The sequence below is a fragment of the Mustela nivalis genome (assembly GCF_964662115.1).
Source record: "Mustela nivalis genome assembly, chromosome: 11".
In the NCBI taxonomy this organism is placed as follows: Eukaryota; Metazoa; Chordata; class Mammalia; order Carnivora; family Mustelidae; genus Mustela; species Mustela nivalis.
Genome location: NC_139030.1, coordinates 49,733,537 through 49,745,004, shown reverse-complemented (window position 1 = coordinate 49,745,004; position 11,468 = coordinate 49,733,537).

Below are 11,468 nucleotides of genomic sequence, written 5' to 3'. Positions count from 1 at the left end.
GTCGGGCTCTCTGCTCAGCATGGAGCCTGCTTCCTCCTCTCTCTCTGCCTCTCTGCCTACTTGTGACCTCTCTCTGTCAAATGAATAAATAAAATCTTAAAAAAAAAAAAAAAAGGCCACTATGGCTGAAGAGTGGTGACAAAAGGAGAGGGTGGCATGGCCTATGGCTGGATAGGTATGTGGAAGGCTGTTATATAATGACCTTGTAAGCCACATTAATGAGTTATGATTGAACAGAAGAGTGATGTGATTAGACTTGTGCTCTTAAACATTCACTGTGATTGCAGGTTGAGTCGTGGGTGGCAAGCTTGGAAGCAGAGACATAGGTCAAAGGCTATTGGAGAAATACAAACAAAAATATGACATGGCAGCCTATCTTATGGTACTGATAGTAGAGTTCTCAAAAATTGGCCACTTTCAAGAAATATGTATGTATATGATTATTATTTATTAAGTATTAAATTTAACAGTTTTGGGGAGTCAGGAGCGTTAAGTCAATGATGACTCCAAAATCCCTGGAAAAAATGACTAGATGGGTAGACATGTCACCTAGTGACATGGAGAAGAACCAAGGAGAAAAATTGTTGTAAGAGTTAAAACTAAGTGTTCAGTTTTTAATATGTTTATTCTGAGATATTAAGAGAAAGATTGAGTAACAACTAGGTCTGGAATTCAATATGTAACAGGACTGGAGATGTTGATATTGGAATAATTGGAATTTCTATGATATTTATGGACTTGGAAGGATCTAAAACTCGCAGAAGAGCACAAAATGAAAAAAAAAAATTCTGCAATTGGTTCCTGAAGGACTCCATCATTTAAGGTTGGGCCAAAGAAGGGGGAATCAGCAAAAGAGATTACAAGCTGACTACCAGAAATATAGATTAAAAACCACAAGGGTCTCTAGTAGCAGATTCTGGAAACTAAGCTTTTCAGAATGTCCATCCTTCGGCTCCAGACATTGAGCCAGGAAAAAAAAAAAAATCTGCCACTGTCTTCCACAATCATCAAAGAAAGTATGCTAGACAATAGAAGCTAAATTCGTAGTATTTGGATCAATCTGCCATCCAGGGCTTTAAATATCATCCAAGTGGATTGATAACATCAGTGAAGATGGAGGAGTAGGGATTTCAAGGGCCTTATGCTTCCCCAGGAACCCCAAATAATCTGGCAAAAACTGTAAAACCAACCTTATCGGAACTCTGCAAGATGGAAGTGTTTATAGCAATCAAGTGAGCAGTTAACCGGAGAAAGGCTCCTAGAACACAGTAAGAGAATTCCGTGGCATTTTGTCTTAGCCTTATCCCATGCCCTTCCCAGTGTAGTGGCAGTCTTCAAGATGGCAGCTTGAATCCTCAGTATGAATACATGGTACTGGAGGGAAGAGAGAAAGCCTTGTTCCCAAGGAGTTACATTTGTTTTAACCAGTCCGTGGTTTCCCTGAAGAATTAACACAAGGAGTGGGCCTTTGTTTCACCTAACTTGTAACCCTCTTAGGATGGAAATATTGACAGCTTAGTACTGCCACCAGGCACCAAAATTAACAACTGAAGCAAACAGTAGATAAGACAAAAGCAGGAAGAAATAGCGGGGCAGTAGAGTAAGATTCTTTGGGGAATAAGAGCTTTGAAAACTCCTGAGTATACTAGCTCATCTAGAAAACTATGTGCATGTCCAGGGCAGTAAACATGCTCAGAGAAGACTAGGGAAGACAATAAGCTTTCACTTCTAGTTGATCTTTTTTTTTTTTTTTCCTTTAAGATTTTATTTGAGATAGAGAGTGAGAGTGTGAGCACAAGTGAGGGAAGGAGCAGAGGCAGAGGCAAAGGCTGAGGGAGAAGCAGACTCCCTGATGAGCAGGGAGCCTGATGTGGGGCTTGATCCCAGGACTGGGATCATGACCTGAGCCAAAGGCAGATGTTTAACCACAGACCTACCCAGGCGCCCTACTTCTAGTTGATCTTTAAGCAGGAAGTGAAGGCCAATTCAGAATTATAAATTGCCTGGCTAAGCATTGAGGAAAAAGAAGAACATTTTTACAACTGAGGTACTGTTACGGTTTGAATTGTGTACTCCCAGAATTCATGTCGAAACTGTCATCTCCAGTACCTCAGAATGTTAGTGTATTTGGAGATAAGGACTTCAAAGAAGTATTATGTTAAAATGAAACTGTTAGGGTGGATTGTCCCCAATCCAATTTGACTGATGTCCTTAATAAAAAGAAGAAATTAGGACACTCAGAGACATCATGTCTGAGCAAGTGCAGAGGAAAGACCATAGGAGGACATAGAAGGTGACCATCTGCAAGGCAATGAGAGAGGCCTCAGAAGAAATGAACATTGTCAACACCTTGAACTTAGACTTCCAGCCTCCAGAATGGTGAAAAAATAAATTTCTGTTGTTGAAGTCACCCGGTTTGTAGTATTTTGTCATGGTAGCCCTAGCAAATGAATATAGGTACGCAGATCTGAAAGTGACTTTCTACAGAACATACACACACAAAATTTTAGAACACTGTTTAGCAATTTGAGTAGAAAGAAAAGAAACAAGAAGTCACAGATTAAGCGAAATGGAAGTGAGATATATGAGGAGACAAAAAGATAATAATATCTTTTATTATGGAAAGATAATAGAGTGAGATAAGGAAGGAAAACAAGAGACTAAGGAATTAAAAATGTATTATCAGAATTAAAATCTTCATTGCAAACAGTAAACAAAGAACCAGCATTGTAGGAAATGGAATCAGTGACATATTACATAAATATGGGAATTATTCCAGACTGTAGAGAAAGAAGGCAAAAATATGAAAAAGATAAAATAGATATTATAAATAAAATGATAGGAAATGGAGACAAGATAAGAATTGTAAGGCTCTCCATGGAAGAAACAAAGAAAAAAAAAAAAAAACACTGAGGCCATCATCATTGAAATAAATTAACATCTGGAGTTGAAAAACTGAAGTTTAAAGACTGAAGGTCAATAAAAGCAGAACTATATCTGGTTAGTTCCTGCCCTCCCCCACCAAAATGATCAAATTACAAGGACAGAGGGGAAAAGTCCTGAAATCTTCTGGGCTGTAAAAAAGATTAAGCCTTAAGACGATCATTGAGTGGGATTGTTTTCCATGGCTGATGATCATTTTTAAAAGTTATTGGTGCTGTTGTAGTAATGATTAAGTAATTTTTCAACTCTTCACAAATATAGAACCACAAATAATTTGCTTTTCAAATAGCTAAGCATATAAACTATTGCTTCCCACAAAGTTAATGGAGATGCAGAGAAAATTAAAAGATGTTTTGCACATTTAAAATCCATATTAAATGACCTGATAATTAGAAAAGACTAAGAAAGCACTCACTGCCAGATATAATGTTATCAAGCCCTCTTAGTGTCATGTTCCACCTGGGAATTGCAGGTGACCTTGCGTAAAAATAAGTACCTGTTATTCAAAAGGGTATCAGTCAGCTTTTGCTATATAACATACCATCCCAAAACTTAGTGGCTTAAAACACCATTTTATTCATCGACAATTCTGTGAGGGAAGCATTGCGATGGGCTCTGCTGACTTGGGCGTGGTTGGGTGGGGATGGAAGGAGGTCTCCCTGGGGGTCATGCACCACGCTGCTGTCATCTGGTAACCCCCGGTCTCATGTAGCAATGAACTGGTGGTCTGAGGTGGTGTGCTCACAGGTTGGGTGGTTTGGTGCCAGCAGACAGCTATTTCACAGGATTCTAACAACCTAGCCCAGCTTTTATACGGTGGCAGCATTATAAATAGGCGGGCTCCCATGTGCCAGTTTTAAACCTGTCCTTGTATCACTTACACTGATGCCCCATTGTCCAAAATAATTCACACGGCCAAGCCCAGAGTCAGTATGGGAAGGGATTACACACATGAACATGGATATGGAAAGGCTTGTCCATGACTGCAACAGTCTACCATACGGTTCAACCATATAAACATGCTTCACAGTACACATTTAGGAATTTATTCTAAGTAACATCAGATGTGTGCGAAGATGTTTGTTTAAAGATGTTGTTAAAGGGCGGCTGGGTGTTTCAGTCCGTTAAGCACCTGACTCTTGATTTCGGCTCAGGTCATGCTCTCAGGGTTGTGGGGTCAAGCCCCTCATTGGGGTCTGCGCTCAGCTCAGAGTCTGCTGATCCCTCTCCCTCCTCCCACTTCTGCATTTCTCACAGGCTCTCTCTCTTTTGCTCTCTCTCTAAAATAAATAAATAAATAAAATCTTTTCAAAAAATTGTTCTTCAAAGGAATATTCATAGTAATGTAAAATTAGAAGGGTTCTAAACGCACAATTATGGAGGTTAGGAAACAAACCCGTATGATGGGATACAATACAACTTCTTGTTTTTTTAATCACTGAACAGAAGAATATTTATTGATAGCAGAAAGTGTTCTGGATAAGCATAGGGTAAATTTTCTAGAAAGCGACCAACAGGGGCACCTGGGTTAGTTAAGCAACTGCCTTTGTTTCAGGTCATGATCCTGGGGTGCTGGGATTGAGCCCTGCATGGGGCTCCCTGCTCAGCTGGGAGTCTACTTCTTTCTCTTCCTCTGCTGCTCCCCAATAGTCCCACCCGCTCCCACCACCCCACAACGGCTGGTGCTCTCTCTCCTTCTCTCTGGAGAAAAAAAAAAAGCAGCCAACAATACATATGAGACTGTTTTGGTAAAACACATGGAGACACACATATATGATACGAGAAAAAGACTAAATAAATGTACTCTGAATTGTAACAGTGATTTTGAGTATGCTGATACAGACTCCAAAGTGAGACAGATCTGAGTCTGAATAACTAGGTAAGTACATTGGATCAATTATTTAACCTCTCTGGGTCTCAGTTTTCTCAACTACAAATTAGTGTCTAGTCTAACAATTGATCGGGTCGTTACGAGGATTAAAGAAGCTCATGCTTGTAACGCTGTGCTTGGCCAACTAAACTGAAGTTTGTTAGTATTACTCTGAGTCGCTAAATAAGGAATGATTTTTCTGTTGATTTTTCTCTGATGAGATTAAGTTACTTATATCTAATAACAAAACTAAAGGAATAGTAAAAAAAAAAAATTATTGGAATTATTGGGATTTTGTTTAAATGTTAAGCCCGCATACAGATGGAACAGAGCCAAAACCCAAGTTCTGTAGCCTCAGTTCAGCAAAGGAAATGCTCTCTCTCATTCAGGGAAAAGCTAGAGGAACCAGCCCCGTGCTTTGAGAAACTGTCAGGCAGTAGTCCCAGTACATTGTAAAGGTAAGAAACAGTTCACCTGGGACATTTGCTTAACAATGTTGGTGATGCACAAAATGGCCACCGGAAGCTAGCCTATATTAGGCCAGATGGACATCACTGTGGGTCATTTTCTGGGTCTACAGCCCATCAACTTCAGCTATTAAAACAAGGGACATGTCCTTTATTTTTGGTAGATTTCATTAATAACAACATTTCCATTCCCAGGATGCAAGGCTTTGCACTCAAATCAGCTTACAGGTAGTTTGCTTTCAAACACAGTGAAACTAATAATTCACATTGCAGAAGAAGCAACCACCAAAAAGCCAAGTTTATGTAACTCTATTCAAGCAAGGAAAGAACATTATATTGGGAAAATCAGAAAAGCTAATAGCGTTTCACAAATTTCAGTCACCCTAATAGTGTCCATAAATCTTGCAAACTAAATGAATCCAATGCATCTAGATGATAAAGATATTTAGGTTTAAAAGCAATGATTGTTCCAGACATTGCAAGCTTGTTGCTGGCTAAGTAAGCTTGTTGCTGGCTAAGTTTGTTCCCTATTACTTGTATTTCCCATAACAACTGGCAAAGTATTTTGCATAAGAAATACATGGGGCCTGCCTGGGTTTGTTGATTAATAGTCAAAGCACTTAAATTGACATTTAGGTGCTTGTAAATGCAGGCTCAACTTCATGACCATAAGAGAAGCATCGACTGATGTACTTTATAAAATAGCAGTGAGGTATGTTACTTTTTAAATATCATTATGACAAAGAAGTAGAGAAAATTTGAAAGCAGATTTAGAAGCATAAAAAACCTACAGCAAACCTATACCTTCCATTAAGGGACCAGTCTGTTCTTAATAAGGTATTCATTCCAATCACAGATTATGAAGGCTGAAGCTAATCTCAGTGTGCCTCTCTCCTCCCCAATAATACTTTAATTCAATTTTGAACTTCAGTGCAGAAGAACATTAATTATATGTGCGTGTATACATACATACATAAAATCAATCTAACACTACACACATTCGTAAAAAAAAAAAGTTACAAAAATAAAAAAAAGTATGGTTATATCACATTTTAAACTTTTTATAACAGACTACTTCAAATCTACATAAAAGTAGACATGTTGCCATCCTGAACTCCTAGGTACTCATTACCAGCCCAGCTTAAACCCATGGCTAACCGTGGCCCAACCACACCCATAGCCATTCCTTCCACTACTGCAGTATTTTGAAACAATTCCCAGACATCCTATTATTTTCTCCATTAATATTTCAGTAATTAACCTAAACAGCAAAGGTTCTTTTTTGGATAACCCTAATACTGTCATCACATTTAGAAAATTAACAATAATTACTTAATAGAATCAACTATCCATTATTTAAATTGTCAGTTGTGTCATAAAAATTGCTATAAGTGGATTTATTATTGTTTTAAAGTATGTCCCTTTGAATTAGGATCCAAATAATTCCTGTATATGGCACACGGTTATTACATCTAATTTAAGCCTCCTTTAATCAACAGATTTCCTCTCCATTTTTTGTGCGTGCAGTTTATTTCTATGGAATAAATAAAGTTGTTTGTCCTTCGACTTCCCTCCATTGGTTTGCTAATGGGACCTCCAGCGTAAAATTTATTCTGTTTCCTCCTTTCTCTGTATTTCCTGCACACTAGTGTTGGGATGTAAAGTCTCCATTAGATTCAAGTTATGTAGGTTTTGGTGATTTTCTGGGGGGCGATGGGGATGGGCAGGATTTTCCCTAGACACCATTGTGTTGGGTCATTTCATTCTCAGTATAGTCTTAAAAAAAAGAATCCTTTCCTTTTTGTATTGCCTTGTCCTCTTTTTTCACCCACACCACCTAACTACCATGACCCATATTTACAATCCAATATCCTTCCATATTTTCTCCATGTTCACTTAACTATCTTCATGCATGTGCAGAGATTCTCTGTTTGCTTTACAAAAAGACATCTCGAAAAGCCTTCCAAACCAAGTAGTAGAGCCCCCATTTAACGGCTCCAAAATAATATTCTCTGAGTGTATTTTCCACAATTTATTCAGCCATCCTAATGCAGGTGGCACATACTTTGTTCTTAGATCTCATTGCCACATCTTGTTCATATACACATACATACTGGCTTTTGTTTTTATAGGATGAATTTCCCAAGAGTGAGATTGTGGGGTCCAAAAGTATTCTGTATATTTTATTCTAATGGATGTATCCAAATTGCTTTCAAGAAAAGTTGTAGCAGTTCACATATCCACCAGCAGAAGAGGAGGTCACCCTTTCCTCCACAATCTAAAACAGTCTCAAGGAGGCGGGGGGCGGGGGGGATAGTCACAAGTGAGAATCACATGTTGGGAGCCAGCAAGGGTCATTCAAGGCCAGGAAAATCTCCATGGGATTCCCTCATCAGCAATGAGTGAGCTAATGGTAAGTTGTTCTTCAATAAAAAAGACCCTATTCATCTTTGTATCTCATCAGGCTAGCACAGGTCTGGCACAGAACAAAAGTTCTGAGTACCCTCAAACAGGGTCTGAAAATAGTTATCTCTAACTGCTAAGAGCTGCCTCTAACTCTTCTTCATTTCATGGATCCCTGGGGAGTTCTTTCCTACTAGGTGGTACTTGCATATTACATGATGCAATGTATCTAGCATCTGCCCTTAATCTCATTTGAGTCTCTCCGTCTCAGCTAAAATTCTGGGGAAAAGAATTTGTCTTGGATTGGAAGAAACCAGGAAACTTGGCAAGCGAATCATTCCTACGTCATGGAACGTTCTGGGTTTGTTGTTGTTGTTGTTGTTGTTGTTGTTGTTGTTTTAAATGTTCTGCATGTGAGGGTCACACCAAAAGGAATACCCATTTCCCTTCCTCTGTGAGAGTCACATTTTTCTTATTAAGCCTTCATTCATCTCTCTTGCTTCATTTGCCTTTCCAGGTCATTGTTCCCTAATATAATACTCCTTACCTCACCTTTCCGGCCAAGACTTCTTATTCGAATAAGCTAAAAGGTTGTGCCTTCTGCAAATGAGAAAGATCTTTCTTCAAAGAATCTACCAAATGTTCTCACAATTCAGTCCTTAACTATTAGTTTAGCTAAGGACTTTACAGTGAAGGGGAACAAAAAATTAGCCCAGCTTCATTTTACAATTGGGAGAATCAGGAAATGCCAAATGAGTAACAAAGCTCCTAGGTTTTTTATTTTTATTTCATTTTATTTTATTTTTTAAAGATTTTATTTATTTATTTGACAGAGAGAGATCACAAGTAGGCAGAGAGGCGGGCAGAGAGAGAGAGAGGAGGAAGCAGGCTCCCTGCTGAGCAGAGAGCCTGATGCAGGACTCGATCCCAGGACCCCGAGATCATGACCTGAGCCGAAGGCAGTGGCTTAACCCACTGAGCCACCCAGGCGCCCCCAAAGCTCCTAGTTTTGACCAAGCCTAGCTATGCATTTATGGGAAGCATTAAGCTGCTCGAATGAAAAGTGATTGTTGGTGTCATAAGGGGGATCTTTATGCTGGAAATAAGAAAGCTGTCTGTTGACAAAGAGAAGAGGTACAAATTGCAATGTACACTTGTAAAAATGCAAAGTCATAATACGATTCATCATTATGCAGAGAGACACACTGCACTGAGAGTGACCTTGGAGACAGGATTCTGCTACGCCAGGAAGGAGAAGGCCACATGCACCCTCCATAAACAGCCTTGTCTCACTGGCCCCCTTACAAGAGTGACACCAGCCATGCTCCAGGAACGGGATCCATTACGGCTTGCAGTGCCGGCCCACATCTGATCTCCTTTCTAGACTGTCTCTGGCTTGGAACCTAGCACAGTGCAGTTGCAAGAAACCTGAGACATGTCGCCTGAGATAGCCTTGAATCTGGACGTTCTTGTGTTTTGGTGTCTGAAAAGGTGGAAAAAGCACCCTTGGGCAGAATTGGGGGAAATATGGGTGACATGGAGACTTTTTTATTATTATTATTAATATATAATGTATTATTTGTTTCAGGGGTACAGGTCTGTGATTCATCAGTCTTACACAACACACAGCACTCACCATAGCACGTACCCTCCCCAGTGTCATCACCCAGCCACCCCATCCCTCCCACCCTCTTCCACTTCAGCAACCCTCTGTTTGTTTCCGGAGATTAAGAGTCTCTTATGGTTTGTCTCCCTTTCTGGTTTCGTCTTGTTTCATTTTTCCCTCTCTTCCCCTATGATCCTCTGCCTTGTTTCTCAAATTCCACATATCAGTGAGATCATATGATAATTGTCTTTCTCTGATCGACTTACTTCACTTAACATAATACCCTCTAGTTTCATCCACGTCATTACAAATGGCAAGATTTCATTTTCTGGTAGTTGCATAATATTCCATTGTGTATATATATACCACATCTTCCTTATCCACTCATCTGTCAGTGGACATCTGAGCTCTTCCCATAGTTTGGCTATTGTGGACATTGTTGCTATAAACACTGGGGTGCAGCTGCCCCTTCAGATCACTACATTTGTATCTTTGGGATAAATACCCAGTAGTGCAATTGCTGGGTCACAGGGTAACTCTATTTTTACATTTTTGAGGAACTTCCATACTGTTTTCCAGGGTGGCTGCACCAACTTGCATTCCCACCAACAGTGTAGGAGGGTTCCCCTTTCCCTGCATCCTCGCCAGCATCTGTCGTTTCCTGACTTGCTAAATTTTAGCCATTCTGACTGATGTGGAGTGGTATCTCACTGTGGTTTTGACTTATATTTCCTTGATGCCGAGTGATGTTGAGCACGTTTTTATGTGTGTTGGCCATTTGGATGTCTTCTTTGTAGAAATGTCTGTTCATGACATAGAGATTTAAAAGAAAAAGGACAGTCATCTGCTTAGTGTTTTGTTTTCTACAGCTGAATGAAATCCACAGCACAATCTTCTGATTTTAAAAAGAACTAGGAAAAAATAGAATGGCAATTTGGTTCTGTAATTTTTACGTTAACTTTGATGACCAGAAATCTAATATAGGGAAAGTTCTGAACAAGCAGCCCTTCAGAGGTTGCCTTGTTGAAGAATATAATGAAAGAAAATTTAGCTCTTAAGATGTAAATTTGAATGTAGTCCAGACAAGGCACTGTTGACAAGTGATCCCATTAACCGAACCTCTACATGGGACCACCTGAAAAGGATAGAAATGACCTAATGTGATAGCTTTTTCTTTGCTCCTTTCCCTTCTCTCCTCCAGACCACCCAGGTTCTTAAGGCTCTCTATGGTCTCTCGGTGACAATAACACAGGAAGGGTCTGATATCAATCATTCATACCTTTCTTCATGTGGATGGGGGTCAATGTATTACTTCCCTAAGAGGTTTCTCTATCTAAGCTTTACTTTGACTTGCAGAAGATAATGGAGAAGTATATCTGGCATATTTTTGGCACCTTGCTTCCTTACCTCTATAAATTTCAGTCTTGGTTTTTTTGTCCTTTTGGAGAAAAAAGATCCCCATTTAATTTATAGGATGAAAGCAGTGTCTAAACTCTACCCAGACAGATACAGTCATTCATTCACTCATCCCAGCTAAACCATAATAAATTGCATTTTCAAGGAGGGAAGAGAAGCCTGGGAAACCTGAGACCTACAGCAATAAGCTGACATATAGGGAAACTGAAAGTAAGCAATCCATGGAGTTTGTACCTGGCTGTGTGCTTAAGAGGGAGGTGGTAGCCTGGGGAGAGGGAGGGTTACAGATTAGCACTGTCTTGTCCCCCTCTTCACCTGTGGTCCCAGGATATGGCAGGTCAATCGTGACAAGCTCTGAAACAGACCAGCTCTGGGCAGAGATCTCCTTTCGCAGGGATCTCCATTCCAGGGACCACTTCAGTAAGCTCTCCTTGTCATGCCTTCAAACACCAATTAAAACTCATAAATAAGTACAGAACCCCATTGCATTAAATCACTTTCATCTCCTTGCTCATCAATGCTGAAAAACTGAGAGAAAAAGAATCCTCCAAGATTGGTGTCCCCTACCTACTCTCTTAGCAGGCAAAGAGTACTAAATCAGAACAGACAAGTTAACAGGAAGAAAAAACAAACAAACAAACAAAAACCCAGAGACTATGAACAGTAATCATAATTCAAAATTAATTGATTAGGGGTGTCTGGGTGGCTCAGTGGGTTAAAACCTCTGCCTTTGGCTCAGGTCATGATCCCAGGGTCCTGGGAT